A 23956-nucleotide genomic window follows, 5' to 3' on the forward strand; every position below is an offset into this window, starting at 1 on the left:
TGGCACATCGAGATGCTTACAGCAATTTTATGAGTATAATGCTTTGTTGTGCAACCACAAAAGTATTTATATTCTATTTTGACTATATTAAAATGAAGGGTCCTACTTAACTAAAATATTTGGTTTGTTGTGTAAACATAAGGCTATTAATGTTTTAGAGGCCAGGGTTTTTATTGAGAATTGCATGAGATGAAATTGGAAAGAGTTTGCTACCTTTAAACATATAAAAGGTTTGTTGTGCAACCACAAGATCTTTTATAAGGAATTAGGGTCTCGATCCCACTAAGAAAATCAATCAGGGTTTTCTCGAACATCATACTAGAGGGTTATGATGTCTGATAAAATAGTGGGAGACACAATAAAATTAAAATCCTAATTTAATTGTGTATATCATCTTGAGTTGTTCGCTTATGTAATGTTCTTTATTATGTACATTAATGGCTTCTTCACTTTCACTTCGCTCCATTTTGGATACAAATAAATTAACTGGTACCAACTATGTGGACTGATTGAGAAATCTTAAAATAGTACTTAGTCAAGAGAAGCTTTCTTACATCCTTGATACCCCTGACATTGAGCCAGTTGGGGAGGATGCCACAGAGGAAGAAAAAGCCACATATAGGATGTGGCAAAATGATTCTTTAACTGTCAAGTGTATCATACTTGCCTCTATGACAAATGATTTACAGAGGCAGCATGATAGCATGGACACTCATTCTATATTGCTCAATTTAAAAGAGCTTTATGGAGAACAGAGTAGGATTGCTAGATATGAGATATCTAAGTAGTTATTCCATACCAGAATGGCAGAGGAGTCATCTGTACAAAACCATATTTTGATGGTTATTGACTTGATCACTCGATTAGATCAATTAGGTTTTGTTATGGATGGGGAGTTGAGTCAGGATCTAATCCTACAATCACTTTCAGAATCATTTTCTCAGTTTGTCGTGAACTATCACATGAATAAACTGAATTTTCCTTGCCTGAGCTGTTAAATATGCTCAAGACAACAGAAAGCCATATCAAGAAGGATAAGGCTCCTCTTCTTCTTGTGGATGGGATCTCTAAGAAGAAGGCAAGCAAAAAAGATTCTAAAAGGAGGCTGAACCTTAAAGGTGGTATAAATAAGAGAAAGAAGGGAAAGAAGACCTCCGGACAGTCGACCTGCTTTCACTGCGGCAAGGCAGGTCATTGGAAAAGGAATTGCAAGGCTTATCTTGCAACAGTGAAGACTGGTGCAAATAATGCACCAAAAGGTATGTATGAGATACATACAATATTATCATTGAATTCTTCCATTTCAAACTCTTGGGTATTGGATACTGCCTGTAGTTTTCATATCTGCAAATCATTGCAGGGGCTGCAGAAAATTAGAAGTTTGAGGAAGGGAGACTTCGAGCTCTATGGTGCTGGAGGAGATTCTATCCAAGCAGAAGCTGTAGGACATATATCTTGAAGTTTCCTTCTGAAAAGATCTTAGAGCTAACAAATTGTTATTACATGCCTAAGATCATTAGAAATATTGTATCTGTACCCTTATTGATAAAATAAGGATATCAAATATCTGTAACGAGCAATGGTTGCTCGATTAATTTTTCTAATGAAATAATTTATCATGGCATTTTTGACAATGGTTTGTTGACTCTATGCTTGAATGATAATATTTTTCATGTTGATAAAAATAGTAAATGTAAGAGAAATAATGTAAATAATACTTTATTTTGGCATTGTCGACTTGGTCATATTAGTGAGACTAGGATTAACCAGTTGTACAAAGAAAAGTTCTTTGATTCTTATGATTGTGAATCATTAGGAACTTATGAATCATGTCTCATGGGTAAAATGACCAAGACTTCATTTAGTGGACATGGAGATAGGACAAACAAGTTGTTAGGACTTGTACATACAGATGTATGTGGCCCTATGACAACCCAGGTCAGAGGTGGATACTCTTATTTTATTACATTTATAGATGATTTATCTAGGTTTGGATATGTGTATCTTATGAAACATAAATTCGAAGCTTTTGATAAATTCAAAAAGTATCAAAATATGGTCGAAAAATAAATTAAAAAAAGTATAAAAATTTTTCGATCTGATCGAGGAGGAGAATACTTATCCAATAAATTTTTAGACCATTTTAAAGTAAGAGAATTATCTCTGAATGGACTCCTCCTTATACGCCACAATAAAATGGTGTAGCCAAAAGGAGGAACCGTACATTATTAGATATGGTACGATCCATGATGTGCTTCACTGAATTGCTTATTTCCTTCTGGGGTCATGCTTTAGAGACCGCAATAATTATCTTGAATAGAGTACCTTCTAAATCTATATCTAGTACTCCATATGAAATATGGAGAGGTAAGAAGCCCAATCTTAAATATTTTAAGATATGGGGATGTTCAGCATATGTCAAAAGAAATTTTGGACATAAACTAGATACTAGAGCAGATAAATGTTTGTTTGTAGGATATCCTAAGGATAGTATAGGATATCTATTCTACCACCCTACTGAACAAAAGGTATTTGTAAGTAGGCATGCCACTTTCATGGAGAAAGAATTTATCCTAGAAAGAGGCAGTGGGAGAAATATTGAAATTAATGAAGTTCAATAAAAATAAATAGATATTTCTCAACCAAATATTCACATAAATAATGAAGAACTAGAACACATAACTCCTATCCATAGGTCAGATAGGGTACAACATGTACCTATAAGATATGGGTTCATTATTGAGAATAATGAAGCCCAAGTCATTGAGAATGATGAACCTTTGACCTATACGGAAGCTGTCATGAGTAAGGACTCAGACAAATGGCAGGATGCCATGAAATCCGAGATGGACTCCATGTACACCAACAAAGTATGGACTTTGGTTGATGCACCAGAAGGGGTAAACCCTATTGGGTGCAAATGGGTCTATAAGAAAAAGATTGGAGCAGATGGTCAAATAGAAACCTATAAAGCTAGATTGGTAGCTAAAGGTTTCAGGCAAAAATAGGGTATTGATTATGATGAAACTTTTTCACCTGTTGCCATGCTCAAATCTATTCGGATAATGCTTGCAATAGTAGCATACTATGATTATGAAATATGGCAAATGGATGTGAAGACCGCCTTCCTGAATGATTTTCTAGAAGAGGAGGTCTACATGTCACAGCCAGAGGGTTTTGTCTCAAATGACAGACCAAATCTAGTATGCAGGCTTAAGAAATCCATTTATGGATTAAAGCAAGCTTCAAGGAGTTGGAACATCCGCTTTGATGTAATAGTCAAAGAGTTTGGTTTCATCAAGAATGTGGATGAACCTTGTGTGTATAAGAAGACTAGTGGGAGTGCCCTAGTTTTCTTGGTTCTGTATGTAGATGACATACTCCTTATTGGGAATGATATCCCAATGTTACAAATAGTCAAATTATGGCTATCAAATAAGTTTTCCATGAAAGACTTGGGGGAAACATCGTATATACTTGGTATAAAGATCTATAGAGATAGATCTAAAAGAATGCTAGGTTTATCCCAGTCTAGGTACATTGACTTAATACTGAAAAGATTCAGTATGAATGAGAGTAAAAGAGGTTATTTACCCATGAGTCAAGGCATACATCTCTCTAAGAAGATGTCTCCTAAGACAACTAAAGAGAGAAATAGAATGAGTTCCATTCCTTATGCTTTGGCAGTAGGATCAATAATGTATGCTATGTTATGTACCAGGCCTGATATAGCTTATGCCTTAGGCATAGCTAGTAGATTTCAGGCTGATCCAGGAGAGGATCATTGGAAGGCTGTGAAAAATATTCTAAAGTACTTAAGAAAGACTAAGGATATTTTTCTCATATATGGTGGAATCTTAACCTAGAAGGATATTCTGATTCTAGTTTTCAATCAGACCCAGATGATAGCAAATCCATTTCAGGGTATTTCTTTACTTTGAATGGTGGAGCAGTGAGTTGGAAGAGTTCTAAGCAGAAAACAGTAGCTGACTCAACCACAGAGGCAGAATACATAGCTGCAAGTGAAGCTGCCGAGGAAGCTGTCTGGATGAAGAAGTTCATCACTGAATTGGGCGTTGTTCTTGAGATTGAGAACCCAGTACCACTTTATTGTGACAATACTAGAACAGTTGCTCAAGCAAAGGAACCCAGGTCTCACCATAAATCCAAACACATTTTGAGATGCTTCCATCTCGTTCGTGAAATAATTGAAAGACAAGATGTCATTATTGAACGAGTAGACACAAAGAACAACATAGCGGATTCGTTCACTAAAGCTTTACCACAGCAGCAGTTCGATCGCCACCTCAATAGTATGGGGTTGAAATATAAGAAAGATTGGCTTTAGTGCAAGTGGGAGATTGAAAGGAATATGCCCGATAAGCCAATCAAAATGTATAAATTGAAGGATATTCTTTTTGTCTCCTGACAACTCATGTACTAATGTTTTAAATAAATAAAAACATTTAGTTCATCATATGATGCACCTTATTTTTTTTTATGATGAACCCCATAAATTAGAGCTATGATTTTAGGGTTATGATGCGATCATACCAGTGAGACCTAAAACCTTAAAACCCTAATTTTAAAATATTCCTAGTCGATGGAACATTGAGTAGGAGATCAATGTTTCTGGTAAGACTAGTACATCCTGTGTATGCTCGATTAAGAGGATAATTGATCTCACAATTACTTGTGTATGACACTAATATAAGGATGTAAGTATTCATTAGAGAATGAATTCACTGAATTGATCCAATTAAAGAACATCTGATGCAGTCTAATCTACATGTCAATAGATTTTTCTCATAGTGAGAATTGTGCATGTAAATCTTTTGACCTGAGATTGCCATAGAACCTTATAAGCATGAATCCATATTTTGGATCATACTTATTCATGATTTAATCATGTACAGAGTGTTCTGGATATGATGGATTGCTTATGAAGGTTGTGAGTAGGTCAATACGGAAAAGATCACTCCTAGTAAGAGGAGATCGCATCCTATCTGCTTCAATCAAATAATGATTCAGGAAGATTTTGATCAGAGCATTATAAAAAATTAGAAATGATTTTTAATATTTCATAAATTGAATCATTATTATTTGATCAAAAGAAATATGAATATAAAATTGGGTTTGATATTTTTTCATATCCAAACTTATATTCGGGATGCTGGATGATCGTAAGATCAAGTTGCACAGTAAGTTTCCACTAAAGGGTATTTTTGATATTTTTATATAAATTTCATATCTTTTAGGTAGACATGATACATTGCTAGACGTCAATCATGTCTTGTAAGTTTGATCAAATTAAAAAGTTTAATTCGATCATTAATTAAAAGCTGTTCTGATTGATCAAAATGGTTCAGCTTGATTTGACCTAAATCGACTAGATTGTGTTCTAACCAAATTAGTTTAAATTGCACCTGGACTCACTACTGGCTAGATGTAGAATCCAATGGGTCACACACAAAGGGAATTGATCATGGGTTTAATTTGATTAAACCATGTTTGCAAGTTGAACATGCTAGCACATGTTGCAAACCCTAGCATTTAGATTCGAATCGAATTCGAATCGGGTTCTGATTTAGGCTAATTTAGAACCAATTTAAGCCAAATTGGATTTGGTCTTGAAATGGGTTCGAAGTGTTTTAATTGGGCTTGCTGTTGGGTGCCAAAAATCAGGGAACCACATGCCTAAGAGTCTCTCTCTTGGCATGTGGATTTAAATCCATGCGCATGAGCCACATGGCTCATGGATAGAGTTGGCGCCACCTTAAATTTGGTCTTATCTATTTTTTCTCCATAGTTTTTATTCTACGAATGGTTTTCAGATGTCTTAGGAGGTGCCTAAGATTCCTTCTAAGTATTAAACTCCTCGTAAAAAAATTAGGAGAAGTGGTAAGAATTTAAATCCATGCGCATGTGTCACATGGCGCATGGATGGGAGATGACGCCCCTTAACTTGGTCTTTCCTATTTTTCTCTGTGACTTTTATTCTACAAATGTTTTTTAGATATATTAGGAGGCACCTAAGAGTCCTTCTAAGTATTAAACTCATCGTAAAAAAATTAAGAGAAGAGATAAGGATTAAATCCATGCGCCACCCCTTGGAAGCGCCCCTTTGAAATTTCAAATGGGGAGATAAGTTTTAACTTATCCATGCCCCTTAATCTCTTGCGCCCTTCCTCAAGTTGGCACCCTCTATCTTGGCCATTGGATGGGCTTCCTTCCAGATCCAAAGGCATGGGTTGATGGCGCCAATAAGAGAAGCTTTGTGAGTTCTCATGTGAACACCATAAGTTAAGATCGAAGAGTCCTTCTGAAATAAGGCACCTCTTCAACCCAACTTTGATGTACACATGGAATTTTATAATTTATGGGGCATGAGAAATAGAAAGGAGGTGTGAGATAAAGTGTGAGAGGGCATGAGATGTTTTGGTTTGCACCCCTACGTGCAATATAAATAGGGGTGCACATCGAGGAGTCTTTGTGATTCAGAATTCTTCCTTCTTTCTTACAAGAGGCTTTTATTGTCCAATTTTCTTTATTCTTTCTCTCTAGCCTAGATAAGGTCCTGATAAAAGACAAGAAGTCTTCCAAAAGGGCTTAGAGAATTGGAATAAAAATTAAGGAGACAAGGAGCAAGAAAGGAAGGCAAGAAAAAGGTCCAACAGTGTGACAGCAAAGCCAAGAAAGGAGGTTCTGCCCAAATTGTATTTAAATTCTGATAAATTAGAATTTAATTGTAGAGAATATTTAAATAGGTGCTAGTGGGTTGGTCGAGTCCCCGTGTAGATCAACATTGGAGGGTGAACACGTGGGCACCTGGTGGAAACCCATACGGATTGCTGCCGGCATCTTAGCACAAATTATGGTCTAGCGATAAGAGGTATGTTTCTATATCTTTTATTTGATATTAATGCATATTATATGGTTTAATTTCTGATAAGGTGATCTTGGAGTTAGGTTTTGGTTTTTTATGATTTCATAATAATTGCTTTGAAATCCATGCTTCCACCATTGTCACAAAACCTTTCAGATTAGATATTTGATCTAGATTTCAGATGCATATGATGTTTATGTCATGGATCCTTTGTAGGTAGTTTACAGATTAGATCCGATGCATGCTAAAATTAAATTATTTAATCTCGATTTATTTTCACTACATTAATTCAAAAAAGATTTTGAAATATATGCATGAAACTACCTAACCCGATAATGGTATCAGAGCCATGATTTTTGATATAAACATAAATGCATGGATCTAAAATCTAATTGCAAAAATCAGATCTGAATTAATTGTTAGATCTAAAATTTTTTGCACTTTATATATTTATATCATGCATTTGTTTTAGATTTGAAATTTATTTTAGATTTAAAATAAAATTGTTTTCTTTCAGATCTAAAATTGGATTCAGATTTGAAGTTGTTAAGTCATGTTTTGTTCGGATTTGAAATTGGTTTCTGATTTGAATTTTTAAAGTCAAGATCTGAAAATTTTGTGATTTGGGTTCATGGGTAGATCAATTTAGATCTTTACTTTGGTTAGAGTCCAAGAGTTCTTGGTTGGCACATATTGGGCTCAATCGAGATGAGCACTTGATCTGATTGAATCAAGGAGTTGATTGTGATTGGGTTGAGTTTGCTTTAGATCAAATCAATAGTTGTAGGATCAAATCAATTAAGTCACATGTGTGTTAAAAATTATTGACCCACAATCTGACCTTGGCTCAGTGGCTTGAGCTTCGATCACTCAGGTTAATCCAATTAGAAATTTGTTATAGCCCAAAACAAAAAAAAAAAATAGAGGAAACCGGGAAGAAGACTCCCATCGGGAGTCTTCTTTCTCCGACGAAACCCAGGCAAAATCGGACTCCTTAGACCCCTCGGAGTCCTAGGATTTCCTATAAGAAGACCCCCTCTCTTTAGAATCGATCCATCGACTCTTTTTCCCTCTTTTCCTCTCCGATTTTCCCGAAGAAGAGCCGCGATCCCTTGCCTTGTTCTCGCCGTGACTGCTCTCCGACGAGGCCACCGGAGGTCAAGGTAAGTTTCTTTTTTTTTCCCTCTTTTTTCCTCTTCCTTCCGTGCTCCTGTGCGTGGCTGCCGGCGACGAGAGTCGCCGATTTCCGGTCGGAAAAAAAAGACTCTATTTTTGGTCTCTTTCCCGTGAACTTTTCCGGCACTGGCGATCGAAATTGACCGCCGGCCATACTCCTCCGTGACCGGGTGAGTGGCCCCCGTCTGTCGCCGACCTCCATCGCGGCGGCCGTGGCCTGAACGGCCCGGCAAAAGGAGGGGACACCGTCCCCTGTTCCAGCACGGGAAGAGCCAAGAAGAAGAAGAAGAAGAAAAAGAAAAGAAAAAGAAAAGAAAAGAAGAAAAAGAAGAAAAGAAAAGAAAAAGAAGAAAAAGAAAAAAAAAGAGAAAAAAAAGAAAAGAAAAGAAAAGAAAAGAAAAAATAATAATAAAAATAATAAAAATAAATATATATATTTATATATATATATATGAACAAATAAATAAATAAATAAATAAAATAAAAAAAATGATGAGAGAGAGTTTCTCTCTCTTCTCTCTCTTCTTTCAGTCTGAATCCTGACTTTCTCTCTCTGGAATTGGACTTTCTCTCTCTACTTTCTCTCTCTAGAATTTTCTCTCTCTAGATTTTTTCTCTCTCTTGATGGATTTCTCTCTCTAAAGTTATTCCTCTGGGATTAGCGAAGTGGAAGGCTTCATTGATGATTTTGATCGAGTTTAGCGAAGAGTCTGATTTTAAGTGAGGTTTTGATTTTGGGATTTGTTAGATTTAATTTTGAATTAAAATTAATGTAAAAATATAATTTTAGATAATAGGCATGGAAGAATCTCCTAGAAGTTAGTCGATCTTTTCATTCAGTGCTCCATGAAAGGTAAGTAATGAATCATCTTCTCGAGATATTCCATATTTATTCTGAAAATAAATAATTATTCTCTGAAATTATGCATGATTTATGAAATTATGTTTTGAAAAAAAAGTGCTTTTGAAATATTATGGTATGTCGATTTATGCACATGTTCAGTGAAATATTTATGATATATTATGATACAAAGTGTTTTGATACAGATCGAATTTATGCTCTCAGCCTGACTATGTTTCAGTGGGCCCCGCCAATGGGGATTATACGTTGGTACTCAGTGGACCCTGCCAGTGGGGGTTGTGCGCTGGTGTTTGTGGACCCTGCCAGTGGGGGTTGTGCGTTGGTATTTGTGAACCCTGCCAGTGGGGGTTGTGCGCTGGTATTCTGTGGACCCCACCAATGGGGGTTAAACGTTGGTCATAGTCAAGGCTGTTGAGTTACGAGTGGTTTTGAATCGAATCGGATTTATGATTATATTATATGTGAATATTTAAAAATATTTGATTTGTATTAAATCAGCATGAAATATACTCTTATGTTTATTTGCAACATTATTCTTGAAAATTACATAATATCTGAAATATCTAGTTGAGATATTTGTTACTTACTGGGCTGTCTAGCTCATTACCTTTCTTTCTAATTTTCAGATTCAGATAATTAATTTCGAGCGTGGGAAGAAATATTGGGACAGAGCTTTTAGAGGCGAGATTTAGCATTGTCAACTTCATTGAATTTAGATCTATTGTTTTAGTAAAATTTTATTGGATGTAAGACATTTGATTTAATTATTTGAATTACAGTTGAATAATAATTATTTAAATTTATTCCGCTGTGATGCATTGATATCGTGATGAGATGCCTTGCATGCTTATGGAGAGAGTTCTTCATGAGTATGCGGCGGTTGCCGCGACCCTCGATTCACAATCTCGGGTCGGGGCCGTGACAATTAATATGGTATCAGAGCATAAGTGGATAAATTATGACACATAGAATTTGACATAGTATGAGTGTAGGTGGGTAAACATTAGGAATATTGGGACGTTAGAGTATGAGCATCATAATAAACCCATCATAACAAATAGATAAATAAATCTAATAAGGTTTTACTACTACAAGGTTATCATGCCTCCCCGTAGAATGACTAGAACTACTCAAGGAATTGCAAGAGGGATATCACAACCACAGGATGGTAGCACTCCCCATCTGACCAGTGGCACCCCTCAGGAGGAGGGAGTCGTAGATCCTAATGGGAGTACTTTGAGAGCACGCCAGGAACCAGATATGGCTCAGTTAATGCAGACCCTAATCAGGATGGTACAAGCGCAACAACAAATACAGCAGCAAATGTTTGAACAACAGCAGATACAACGAGATACACAACAACATCAGCATCCACCACCACAACATGGAGAGCAACCAGTACAACGGAACAAAATTTCAGAATTTGAAAAGCTTGCTCTCCAGCTTTCAAGCGGACTACTGAACCTTTGGAGGCTGACAACTGGATAATGAAGATGGAGAAGGCCTTCACTATCTAAGAGTATCTTGATGAAGAAAAGATTCGATATGCAGCTTATTTACTACAAGGAGAAGCATACAACTGGTGTCAGCGACTACAGCGCAAGCATGAACAAGACGGCGAAATACTTACCTGAAAAAGATTTCGGGTTGCATTCTACGATCAATATTTTCTCGGAGTATAAGGATCCAGAAAGAGCAAGAGTTAATTTATTTGAAGCAAAAGGGTATGAGTGTGACTGAATATGAAGCAAAATTTACAGAGTTAGCAAAATTTACTCCGAGATTAGTGGATGGTGAGCAAGAACGTGTTCACAAGTTTGAGATGGGACTGAGAACTGAAATTCAAAAATAAGTGGTTCCATATGAATTGACAACTTATGCAGATGTGGTAAACAAAGTACTGATAATTGAAAGAGAAGTCAATGAAGAACGCATGGAAAGAGAAAGAAGGCAAAGAAAGAGAGCAAAATCAAATGATACACAAGGGCAGAATAATAAAAACATCAAAAGATCAGCTAAGGGAACAGTAGACAATAAGACTCAACAGATTGATGGTGAACCGTGCTCTAGATGTGGCAAAAATCATGCAGACAAGGATTGCTATTGGAATACAGGTGCTTGTTTCAAATGTGGTCAGATGGATCATAAAATCGCTAGCTGCCCACTAAATACCGAAAATGAAGCTGGCAAAAGAACTCATGAAGGACAACATAACGGTGGCGGACAGATTTCTAAAACCCAGAGAAGAGTTTATGTGCTTACTCAACAGAATCCACAGGCTTCCAATACAATGGTGACAGGTATGAAAAATTTCGAGGACGAAATTTCTTTTTAGGGGTGAAGAATGTTATAGCCCAAAACAAAAAAAAAAAAATAGAGGAAACCGGGAAGAAGACTCCCGATAGGAGTCTTCTTCTCCGGCGAAACCCAGGCAAAATCGGACTCCTAAGACCCCTCGGAGTCCTAGGATTTCCTATAAGAAGACCCCCTCTCTTTAGAATCGATCCATCGACTCTTTTCCCCTCTTTTCCTCTCCGATTTTCCCGAAGAAGAGCTGCGATCCCTTGCCTTGTTCTCGCTGTGACTGCTCTCCGACGAGGCCACCGGAGGTCAAGGTAAGTTTCCTTTTTTTTCCCTCTTCCTTCCTCTTCCTTCCGTGCTCCTGTTCGCCGCTGCCGGCGACGAGAGTCGCCGATTTTCGATCGGGAAAAAAAAGACTATTTTTGGTCTCTTTCCCGTGAACTTTTCCGGTGCCGGCGATCGAAATTGACCGCCGGCCATACTCCTCCATGACCGGGGGAGTGGCCCCCGTCTGCCGTCGGCCTCCGCCGCGGCGGCCGTGGCCTGAACGGCCCGGCAAAAGGAGGGGACACCGTCCCCTGTTCCGGCGCGGGAAGAGCCAAGAAGAAGAAGAAGAAAAAGAAAAGAAAAGAAAAAGAAAAGAAAAGAAGAAAAAGAAGAAAAGAAAAGAAAAGAAAAAGAAGAAAAAGAAAAAAAAAGAGAAAAAAAAGAAAAGAAAAGAAAAGAAATAATAATAATAATAATAATAAAAATAAATAAATAAATAAATATATTTATATATATATATATATGAACAAATAAATAAATAAATAAATAAATAAAATAAAATAAATGATGAGAGAGAGAGAGTTTCTCTCTCTTCTTTCAGTCTGAATCTTGACTTTCTCTCTCTGGAATTGGACTTTCTCTCTCTACTTTCTCTCTCTAAAATTTTCTCTCTCTAGATTATTTCTCTCTTTTGATGGATTTCTCTCTCTCTAAAGTTATTCCTCTAGGATTAGCGAAGTGGAAGGCTTCATTGATGATTTTATCGAGTTTAGCGAAGAGTCTGATTTTAAGTGAGGTTTTGATTTTGAGATTTGTTAGATTTAATTTTGAATTAAAATTAATGTAAAAATATAATTTTGGATAATAGGCACGGAAGAATCTCCTAGAAGTTAGTCGATCTTTTCATTCAGTGCTCCGTGAAAGGTAAGTAATGAATCATCTTCTCGAGATATTCCATATTTATTCTGAAAATAAATAATTATTCTCTGAAATTATGCATGATTTATGAAATTATGTTTTGAAAGAAAAATGCTTTTGAAATATTATGGTATGTCGATTTATGCACATGTTCAGTGAAATATTTATGATATATTATGAACAAAGTATTTTGATACAGATCGAATTTATGCTCTCAGCCTGACTATGTTTCAGTGGGCCCCGCCAATGGGGATTATACATTGGTACTCAGTGGACCCTGCCAGTGGGGGTTGTGCGCTGGTGTTTGTGGACCTTGCCAGTGGGGGTTGTGCGTTGGTATTTGTGAACCCTGCCAGTGGGGGTTGTGCGCTGTATTCTGTGGACTCCACCAATGGGGGTTAAACGTTGGTCATAGTCAAGGCTGTTGAGTTACGAGTGGTTTTGAATCGAATCAGATTTATGATTATATTATATGTGAATATTTGAAAATATTTGATTTGTATTAAATCAGCATGAAATATACTCTTATGTTTATTTGCAACATTATTCTTAAAAATTACATAATATCTGAAATATCTAGTTGAGATATTTGTTACTTACTGGGCTGTCTAGCTCATTACCTTTCTTTCTAATTTTCAGATTCAGATAATTAATTTCGAGCGTGGGAAGAAATATTGGGACAGAAATTTTAGAGACGAGATTTAGCATTGTCAACTTCATTGAATTTAGATCTATTGTTTTAGTAAAATTTTATTGGATGTAAGACATTTGATATAATTACTTGAATTACAGTTGAATAATAATTATTTGAATTTATTTCGCTGTGATGCATTGATATCGTGATGAGATGCCTTGCATGCTTATGGAGAGAGTTCTTCATGAGTATGCGGCGGTTGCCGCGACCCTCAATTCACAATCTCGGGTCGGGGGCGTGACAAAATTGGTCAACATCAGTTGATATCTATGGCAGGCAATCTGATTGGTGGTTATTTAATTAGGATCGTTGCCATCGGCAGTAGGGAACCTTCCATCAATCTCTTGCTTTCCTAACCAACTGTAATCAGTTTTGAACTTGGATGCCTAGTGTTTTGAGCTGAACCCATGCCCTAATCAACTAAAGAATTTGCATGAGATGTAAATAGTTAAAAGAGATCTAAATAAATCTCTTTACAAAATATTATGTCTAATGGTCTTCCATCATTATAAAGATGTGGGTGCCTTTCTGGCAATGATTATTCTCGGCTAGTTATAACAAAAAAATTCATCCGATCGCATCGGATGTCAGAAAAGTAGAATAGATTAACAATTAAAATTTTTATAATATTTATGAATTCTCATCTTGATTCATAGTAGAAAAAGATCAAGATTGAAGAAGCTCCTCAATCAATATACTTCATGAGATCCGAATGCGTGGATCCTCTACTTCGCGTGCACGTCAAACTTTATAGAAGATAGGAATGAACATCTTCTTTGGGGAGGAGGGAGAAGAACCCTTGAGATCTGATCTTAAGGCCTTGGAACAGCCCACATGCCACCACAAAGGGAGGGAGAATGTCAAGAGGAGAGAGATGCCCAGGGAGAGGTGATGCCCAAGGATAGGGGAAGTCCACACCAAAAGAATCTCCACACCTAGGCCCAGGTTGATTGCTTAATTCTCTTCTCCATACCCCTCCTTAAATAGATAAGAGGTCTTAGATCAAATCAATCTCCTTATGTTGCCCAGCTATGCAACCCAAGAGGGAGGGTGAATTGGGTTTCTAAAAATTTTAAGCCCAACAGATTACTTATGAAGAACAAAACAAAGACTTTAATTCAATATTAATTCCCTAAGGCAGTGTTGCTCCTAGATTGATTTTGATGATTACAAAGCAGATTGAAGGGATACAAATAATTTTAAAATGAAAAAGTCCTTATGGTCTTCAAGGGCAAAATCATAATTTACTAAAATCCTGATTTGATAGTACCATTTGGTAGAACAAATGATTTGAAATCTATTGATGAAAATTTCATTGTGGTTGGACTTATATTCTTGAAGTTATGAAGGTTTGAAGTGCATGAGTCGACTCATGAGTCAACTCATGGCACTGTGAGCTGATTGGCATGCAAAAATTCTCCTTGGCACGCTAGTTTTCTGGCTTGGCACGACCTGTGAGTCGACTCATGAGTCGACCCACAAGGCATGAGTCGACTCATGAGTCGACCCCTGCTAATTTGAGCCAAGAATTTCTAGAAAAGCATTCTCTAGTTTTTGCAACAGAGGTCGACTCATGAGTCGACCCCTGAAGCATAAGTCGACTCATGAGTCGACCCCTGCGACGGGAAATGTCAGCAACGGCTATTTTTTTGCCCGTTTTAATTGCCATTTATGCTTCCTAAAAATCCTCTAACGGCTCTTTATCTACCTAAATTGTTTTCTCTTGCTTCTAATGCTACAAAATGCTTTAAATGGTGAAAGAAATTGCAGATTAAATAGCGGATCAAACGTGAAATCAAAAGAGACGAGGAGCAGAGAAAGAAAAGAGAGAGAAGAATAGAAGAAAGGATCCGAAATTTGTAAGAAAAAGCCTGAGATCAACAAAAAATCCTAAAAGAAAAAGAGAGAGGATCCACAATATACCAGAGAGATTGTGAAAGAGAAAAGCAAGATCTTTCAAGGAGAGAATTCTTCACGCCTATTGTTTCAACCTTGATCTAGAGATCGTTCAAAGCTTTCAAGAGATCTTCAATCAACAATCAACCTCTTCTCAAGCATTCAAGCGTTCATCCACTTTGAGAAATTTCGAAAAAGGGGTTCTTCATTTGAGTAAAGCTTTTATTGTTATATTCGCTCATTTAAAGGAGCTGTTATTGTATTAATTTGTGCTCTAAATTTTCTAACTCTTTGTGAGTTTTTGTTCTTGTTTTTGGAGGATTTCCAAAACAAGGAAAGGTTGATCCGAACCTGAAATCGGAGTGTTTTGGGTTTACTTGTACCCGAGAAATAAGTGATCTAGCTTGGGATAGCTAGTGTCGGAGTTTTCGACGTTTTGTATTCGGGTTGAATACAAAGGATAGTGGATTGAAATTTCCAAGTAGGATCTTGGGGAGTGGATGTAGGTGCAAGGTTAGCACCGAACCACTATAAATCCTTGTGTTTGTGGTGTGCTTTATCTCTTCACTTTATTTCTTTATTATATTCTTGGATTCCTGCTTTAGGTAATTAATATTGAATTAAAGTCTTTGTTTTGATCTTCATAAGTAATCTGTTGGGCTTAAAATTTTTAGAAACCCAATTCACCCCCCCCTCCTGGGTTGCATAGCTGGGCAACAAGTGGTATCAGAGCCGGTGCTCTAGCCCTTCTTTGATCTAACAATCAAAGAGCCAAAGATCTATGGCAACCCATGTCGGTATTTCTCTAGCCGAGGGGCAATCAACAAACCGACCTCCACTTTTCAATGGGTCTAATTACACCTATTGGAAAGCTCGGATGAAGATTTTCATACAATCACTCGACTATGATATGTGGAGTATCATAGTGAATGGTCCTCACACACCCACCAAGATTATAGATGGTAAGGAGTCAACCAAACCCGAGAAAGAATGGGATGAGGTTGACAAGAAATTGGCACAATTAAATGCCAAAGCCATGAATGTTCTTTATTGTGCACTAGATGCTAGTGAATTCAATCGCATTTCTACTTGTGCATCTGCTAAAGAAATATGGATAGGTTAGAAGTCACCCATGAGGGAACAAATCAAGTAAAAGAGTCTAAAATAAATATGCTTGTACATAAATATGAATTGTTCAAAATAGAGCATGATGAGTCCATAACTGCTATGTTTACTCGTTTTACTGATATAATCAATGGTTTAAAGAGTCTTGGCAAATCTTATACTAACAGTGAACTTGTAAGAAAGATTCTCAGGTCACTGCCAAGAACTTGGGAAGCCAAGGTGACTGCCATCCAAGAAGCAAAGGACTTGAACACTCTACCTCTAGAAGAGCTTCTTGGATCCTTGATGACTCATGAACTTAGCATGAAGCAACATCAAGAGGATGAAGTCAAAAAGAAAAGAACCATTGCCCTCAAATCCACAACTTCGCCTGATTATGAAACGGATGACTCTGAAGATGAAGATCAGGATGAAGAGATGGCTCTCATCACCCGGAAATTTAAGAAGTTTCTAAGAAAAATGAAACAGGGGATGAGAAAGAAATTCACAAAAGGGGAACAAAGCAAAGAAAAAGAGAAAGATCAACCCCCTATATGCTACGAGTGCAAGAAGCCAGGACATTTCAGATCCGAATGTCCACAATTGAAGAAAGGTCCAAAGAAGTTCAAAAAGAAGGCAATGATGGCGACCTGGAGTGCGAGTGATGACTCAAGCTCCGACGAGGAAACCTCAACAGAACAAGCCAATCTGTGCCTGATGGCACATGAAAATGAGGTAACTTCTGAATCCACTAGTGAATTTACTTTTGAAGAATTGCATGAAGCATTCTATGATTCAATTGATGAATTAAAGAAACTAGGGAAGAAAAACAAAGAGCTGAAATTGGAAAATCAGTCCTTAGTGAAACAAGCTGAAAATCTTTCAATTGAAAAATTCACCTTGATTCAAGAAAATCAAAACTTAAAGGATGAAATGAACAAGCTGAAATCTATAGTAGATAAGTTCACCTTAAGTTCAAACAAACTAAATATGATCCTTGAAAATCAGAAAGCTATATATGATAAGGCTGGACTTGGTTATAAACCCCTGAAGAAACAAAAATTTCTGAAGGATATTTATTCAAGTAACAAGTCTACAAATATTACTTGTTTTAAATGTGGAAGAATAGGACATAAATCATACACATGTCTTATTAACAAATATGCAAACACAAAGAAAATATGGGTTCCAAAAGGAACCATTCTGACTAACCTGAAAGGACCCAAGAAAGCTTGGGTACCTAAGACAGAAACGTGACCTTTGCTTGCAGGTGTGTCTAGCATCCCAAGAAGGAAACAGGAAATGGTATCTTGACAGCGGATGCTCGAGACACATGACTGGTGATGAATCACAATTCATCACGCTTGATGCTAAGGATGGAGGGATGGTCACCTTTGGAGATAATGGCAAAGGAAAGATCATCGGGATAGGTAACATTGGTATCACTCCCTCCAAATACATTGAGAATGTTTTATTAGTTAAAGGTTTAAAGCATAACTTACTTAGCATTAGTCAATTCTGTGATAAAGGGTATAAAGTAAGTTTTGAATCATCTGTTTGCATCGTGACGAGTCCTATTACGATGGCATTAAATTTATAGGACATAGGCATGCAATGTTTATATGGTAGACTTGAATGATTTAACTAAATTAGACATGCAATGCCTAGTTTCCTTAAGTGCTAAAATAAATGAGACTAGTTGGCTGTGGCATCGTAGACTTGCACACATTAGCATGCATTCTCTCTCAAAATTAATTAAAAAGGATTTAGTTCTCGGTTTGCCAAAATTGAATTTTGAAAAGGATAGAATTTGTGATGCATGCCAATTAGGTAAACAAACTAGAGTATCATTTAAATCCAAAAACACTGTTTCAACTTCTAGACCTTTAGAGCTCTTACATATGGATTTATTTGGACCAACTAGAACCACTAGTCTAGGAGGAAAATGATATGGATTTGTAATAATTGATGATTACTCTCGTTTTACTTGGGTTTTCTTTTTAGCTCACAAAAATGAAACTTTTCAAATTTTACTAAATTTCATCGAAAAGTCACTAATGAAAAAGGGTTTTCAATTCAAAATATTAGAAGTGATCATGGAACAGAATTTGAAAATCATGACTTTGAAAATTTTTGTGATGAAAATGGAATTGGCCATAACTTCTCTGCTCCTAGGACACCCCAACAGAATGGGGTAGTAGAAAGAAAAATAGAACCTTAGAAGAAATGGCCCGTACCATGCTTTGTGAAAGCAACCTTCCAAGATATTTTTGGGCAGAAGCTATTAACACAGCATGTTACATTTTAAATCATGCTTTAATTAGATAATTTTTAAAGAAAACCCCCTATGAACTTTGGAAAGGAAGAAAACCAAATATTGCATATTTTCATGTTTTTGGTTGCCGATGTTTTGTATTAAATAATGGCAAAGAAAAACTTGGTAAATTTGATGCAAAATCAGATGAAGCAATCCTTCTAGGTTACTCCTCCACTAGTAAAGCATTTAGAGTTTTCAACAAAAGAACTTTAGTAGTTGAGGAGTCCATACATGTTGTCTTTGATGAATCTAACGATCTTCCTTCAAGGAAGAATGAGGGTGTTGATGATGCAGATCCACTAATAGAAGGTATGAAGGAGATCACTCTGAAAGACTCAGCAACTCCAGAAGACAAGGATCAAGAAGTCAAACAAAATGAGAAAGGTGAAGAAATTCAAGAACAACCTCAAGGTACAAATGACTTACCCAAGGAATGAGGTATGTTCACAACCACCCTAAGGAGTTAATAATTGGTGATCCTATGCATGGGGTAAAAACCCGTTCTTCACTTAGAGATGTACTTAATCATTGTGCATTTGTATCTCAACTTGAACCTAAAACTTTTGAAGAAGCTGAGAATGATCATAACTGGATTAATGCTATGCAAGAAGAACTTAATCAATTTGAAAGAAATAATGTTTGGACCTTAGTGAAAAGACCTAAAGATTATTCAATAATTGGTACAAAATGGGTCTTTAGAAACAAATTAGATGAGCATGGAAATGTAATTAGAAATAAAGCAAGACTGGTTGCTAAGGGATATAATCAAGAAGAAGGAATTGATTTTGATGAAACCTTTGCACCTGTTGCTAGATTAGAAGCCATTAGACTTCTACTTGCTTATGCTTGCTTTATGAAATTCAAACTATTTCAAATGGATGTTAAAAGTGTATTTTTAAATGGATATATTTCTGAAGAAGTATATGTAGAACAACCCCCTGGATTTGAAAATCATGCTTTTCCCAATCATGTCTTTAGATTAAATAAAGCTTTATATGGTCTAAAACAAGCACCTAGAGCATGGTATGAAAGGCTAAGCAAATTTTTACTAAATAATGGTTTCTCAAGAGGCAATGTAGATACAACCCTATTTATTAAAAGAAACCAAAATGATATGCTAATTATACAAATTTATGTTGATGACATAATTTTTGGGTCTACTAATGAATCCCTTTGTCAAGACTTTGCTAAGCTTATGCAGGGAGAGTTCGAGATGAGCATGATGGGAGAACTCACCTTCTTCCTCGGACTCCAAATCAAACAATCAAAAGAGGAATCTCCATCACCCAAAGCAAGTACACCAAGGAACTACTCAAAAGATTTGGAATGGAGAACTGCAAACCAATTGGCACACCAATGAGTCCCTCAAGTAAGCTTGACAAGGATGATGAAGGTAAAAGCGTAGACTTAAAATACTACAGAGGTATAATTGGCTCATTATTATATTTAACTGCAAGTAGGCCTGATATCATGTTTAGTGTTTGCTTATGTGCAAGATATCAATCTAATCCTAAGGAATCTCATTTGAATGCTGTTAAAAGAATCCTTAGATACTTAAATGGTACACAAACTATAGGGTTATGGTACTCTAAGGACTCACAAATTAATTTGTTAGGATATTCTGATGCTGATTTTGCTGGATGTAAATTAGATAGAAAAAGCACAAGTGGAACTTGCCAATTTCTTGGAGTAAACCTAATCTCATGGTTTAGCAAGAAACAAAATTCGGTGGCACTGTCTACGGCTGAGGCCGAATACATTGCAGCCGGAAGTTGTTGTGCTCAAATCTTGTGGATTAAGCAACAACTCGAAGATTTTGGAATCAAACTTAATGAAACACCAATAAAATGTGATAATACAAGTGCCATAAATCTATCTAAAAATCCAATTCAACACTCAAGATCTAAACATATTGAAATAAGACATCATTTCATAAGAGAACATGTTCAAAACAAAAATATAATTCTTGAATATGTTTGCACTGAAAATCAATTAGCCGATATCTTTACAAAGGCCCTTAGTGAGGATAGATTCTGTGAAATTAGGAGAAATCTAGGAATTCTAGATCCATTTGCCTAAAATTTCTCAATTTTCAAAGAATTGATTAGAGCTCAATTTTCAACATCCATCCTGTCCCAAAAGCTCAGATTTATCACTCTAAAAACTTATCATTGAGCAAAATTCCTTCTCCCAAAATTTTAAATTTTTTTGAATTTATTCATTTTTCCTGATTTCTGAACTTCATGAGTCGACCCCCATGAGTCGACTCAATGGCAAACTTGTAAATCCCACAAACTTCCCACGGGCTCATTGTTTTTAAACGGGAACCCTGTTTGTGAGACGACTCATCTTCCCATCGTTCTTCTTCCAAAAGCCGTCTTCTCCAACTCTTCTTGCTCCAAATCCAAGGATCAATTCTGAGGCAATTCTCCCTCCTACTCTCCACCAAAAATCGCCTCCTTGGAAAAGAGATTTCTCGTGCTTTCTCGCATTGCTCGGCGCGGTGGAACGTGCCCTAGAACTTCACCGTTCATTCAAAATCCACTTCTTTTCTCCCCAAAATCTCTCTTTATTCTCTTGTGATCCCTCCTCCACTGAATTCAAGTCTTCTTGTCTGCTACTTTATTGGATATGGCTCCAAAGATGAACTTCCCCAAAGAAGGAAATCAATCCGAGAGCCTGAGGAAATTGTCCGAAAGAAAAGGCATGCTCAGTCTTCCAGTGTTTCCACTCCAGTTTCAGTACCTGCTCAAGGTCCCTCTCAATCCTCCATAAGCCCCAGTGTAAATCCTCTTTCTGATAGAAAAGTAGAAACGAAAAAATATAGATTTTCGGTTCTTTGAGAAAGAAGGCTTTACTTTTGCTACAAGATCAAAAATCAAGGATGGGAACTTTATTGCTCTCTTAAGGAAGTCACCTATGTTGATCTAGTTAGAGAGTTCTACCAGAACCTACATTATGGAAACGGGTCAGTGACTTCAACAGTCAAGGGGATTGACATATGCTTGGATTCTAGGATATTGGGAGAAATACTTCAGTTGCCTAGTGAAGGATACTCATATATGGAACTCCCAATTAAAGAAGAAGGGATCAGAATTATCTTAGGAGAAGCTTTTTCAGGAAGTTTAAACAAATTGGAAGCAAAGTTATTATCCATTGAGATGAGGGTCCTGCATCAGATTGTAACAAAACTCTTCTTTCCTAGGAGTGGTAGGCATGACTTACTGTCTGGCAGAGATGTATGTGTCATGTTTCATGTCATCACTCAGACCCCCCTAAACCTCCCTGCACTTATGATAGAGGCCATGAGAGAAACTTTGAACAGATCCAAGGCACACTTGCCTTATGGTATGGCCCTTACTAGAGTATTTAGGAGGTTTGGAGTTAGCTGTGAGGGGAGACACCTACCAAGCTCTCACATGTGGACACTTTCAACCAACACAGCCTGCATCGAATGGGAATTACAAAGACTGTTGGTGGTTGGATCAAGGGCTCTGAAGAAAGAGCTGAGGAGAGAGCTGAGGAAAGAGCTGAAGACAGAACTGAAGGCAGAGTAGAAGAAGAAGGTCCATCTTCTCCTGTACATGACTTCAGGGCAGCTTCACCAGATACCCAGTTCATTCCTGATACTGAGGCTGGCCCTTCTGAGTTTACTAGGATGCCCACACCAGTGTATCAGCCAGAGAGCAGAGCACCTCATTCAGAGTTCAGACTGGCTGACGATCAGATCGAGCATATATCTCAGCGTGTGGCTTCTTTGCTGTCTAGCCAGTGGAGTAGTACTTCTTTTGCACCTGGAGCTACCTCTTCTGATCAGACCATTACTCCCCACATCTCCACTGTATTTCAGATGATTTCAGATCAGTCCGTCAGGATACAGCAGCTTGAGGACACAGTCTGGAGACTGACTGGCAGAGTTCTTGACTTGCAGGGGCAAGTCCTTGCATTGGCCCATCCCCAGCCACAGGAGTCTACTATTGAGGTCACAGACCTCACTGCAGAGGCTGGCAGGCTCAGAGGAGCACTAGAAGGTGGATATGACTACTGAGGAAAGAGATCCGAGGATCGAGTGAGCATGCTACCACCCAGTTCACTGCTCTACTTCAATCTATTTCCAGAGCACTGAACGTACTTGATTCTATTAGACTCACCCTTTCTGTTCAGTCCCTAGCATCTCAGCATTCTCAGCCACCCAGTTCATCTCGCTCTCCTACTCGTGGCAGAGGCAGACGGGGTAGAGGACGCACTTCTGATCCATCATCTCCTCACCCTATATCTGATGACTCCGATCATTGACTTATCTTGATCTTTACTAGGTCCTAGGAGTTAGTATCTTGTTCTAGGATCTATACCTTGGGGCCATGTATTGACAATTAGCTGGTTGAATTTTATTTTTAAGAACTATGTATTGAAAAATTATGATATTAATGGAATCATCTTTTACCTATATTTCTACCTCTTTGTAATGATCATATGGTTATATATTTTCTTCTTTGAAATATTGTCTTCTCCTTGTTGTTGTTTGCTGTTGATAATTGCTATATTAAGGGGGAGCAAACATCTGTGAAAAACTCTAAAGAGGAAGAAATTAAAGAATATTTCAGAAAAAGAAAAGGAAGAGTTAACTATGTTTGATGATGTCAAAAAGGGGGAGAAATTAAACAAAAACAAAAATTGAAATTAGACAAAAAGCAAAACCCTAAATTATGAGAAAAAGGGGGAGAAATTAAACAAAAACAAAGATTGAAAGATTAAAACAAATATTGAAGAAATTAAAAATATTGGAGAAATTAAACAAAAACAAGGATTGAAAGATTAAACAAAACTTTGAGAAATTTGGTATCGAAATTTGGTATCAGACAGAACTTAAACAAAAAGTCATCCATCAAAAGCAAAATCATAAGTACAATGCAAATAAGTATTTTTTTTATGCTCTGATATATTTCAAAATTCAAACTTGCTCTGATACATTTTTGAAATTTTATTCACCTTGATACATCTTAAGAAATTTGTTTTACTCTGATACACCCTACAATTTCTTTTAACTTGCTCTGATACATGATAAAATTTAATCCGATACAGTGTGAAGGTTTCTCTGATAAATTATAATATTTGATCTGATACAGTGAGAAAGTTTCTCTGATATATATTTTTTTTGCTCTGATACAGTGTGAAATTTTCTCTGACATTTGCTCTAATACACTGTGAAATTTTTTCTGATATATTATAAAATTTTCTTGCTCCGATACATTATAAAATCTTTTCTGATATCATTGTAAAAATTATTTTTCTTGCTCTGATACATTGCAAAAGTTATTTATCTTCTCTTGCTCTGAATGATCTAATACCCTTTTCAAATCTTTAAGAAAATGGACAAACTATTTTTGCATTTATATTACATGCCAAAAGAATCATACTCTTTTCAAGCATATACACCTATAATGGATTCTTTTGAAATTAATGCATTAACATAAGTATTTTTGTTCAAATGTTTTGTCATCATCAAAAAGGGGGAGATTGTTGCTCCTAGATTGA

The sequence above is a fragment of the Elaeis guineensis genome, chromosome 7 (assembly GCF_000442705.2).
Source record: "Elaeis guineensis isolate ETL-2024a chromosome 7, EG11, whole genome shotgun sequence".
In the NCBI taxonomy this organism is placed as follows: Eukaryota; Viridiplantae; Streptophyta; class Magnoliopsida; order Arecales; family Arecaceae; genus Elaeis; species Elaeis guineensis.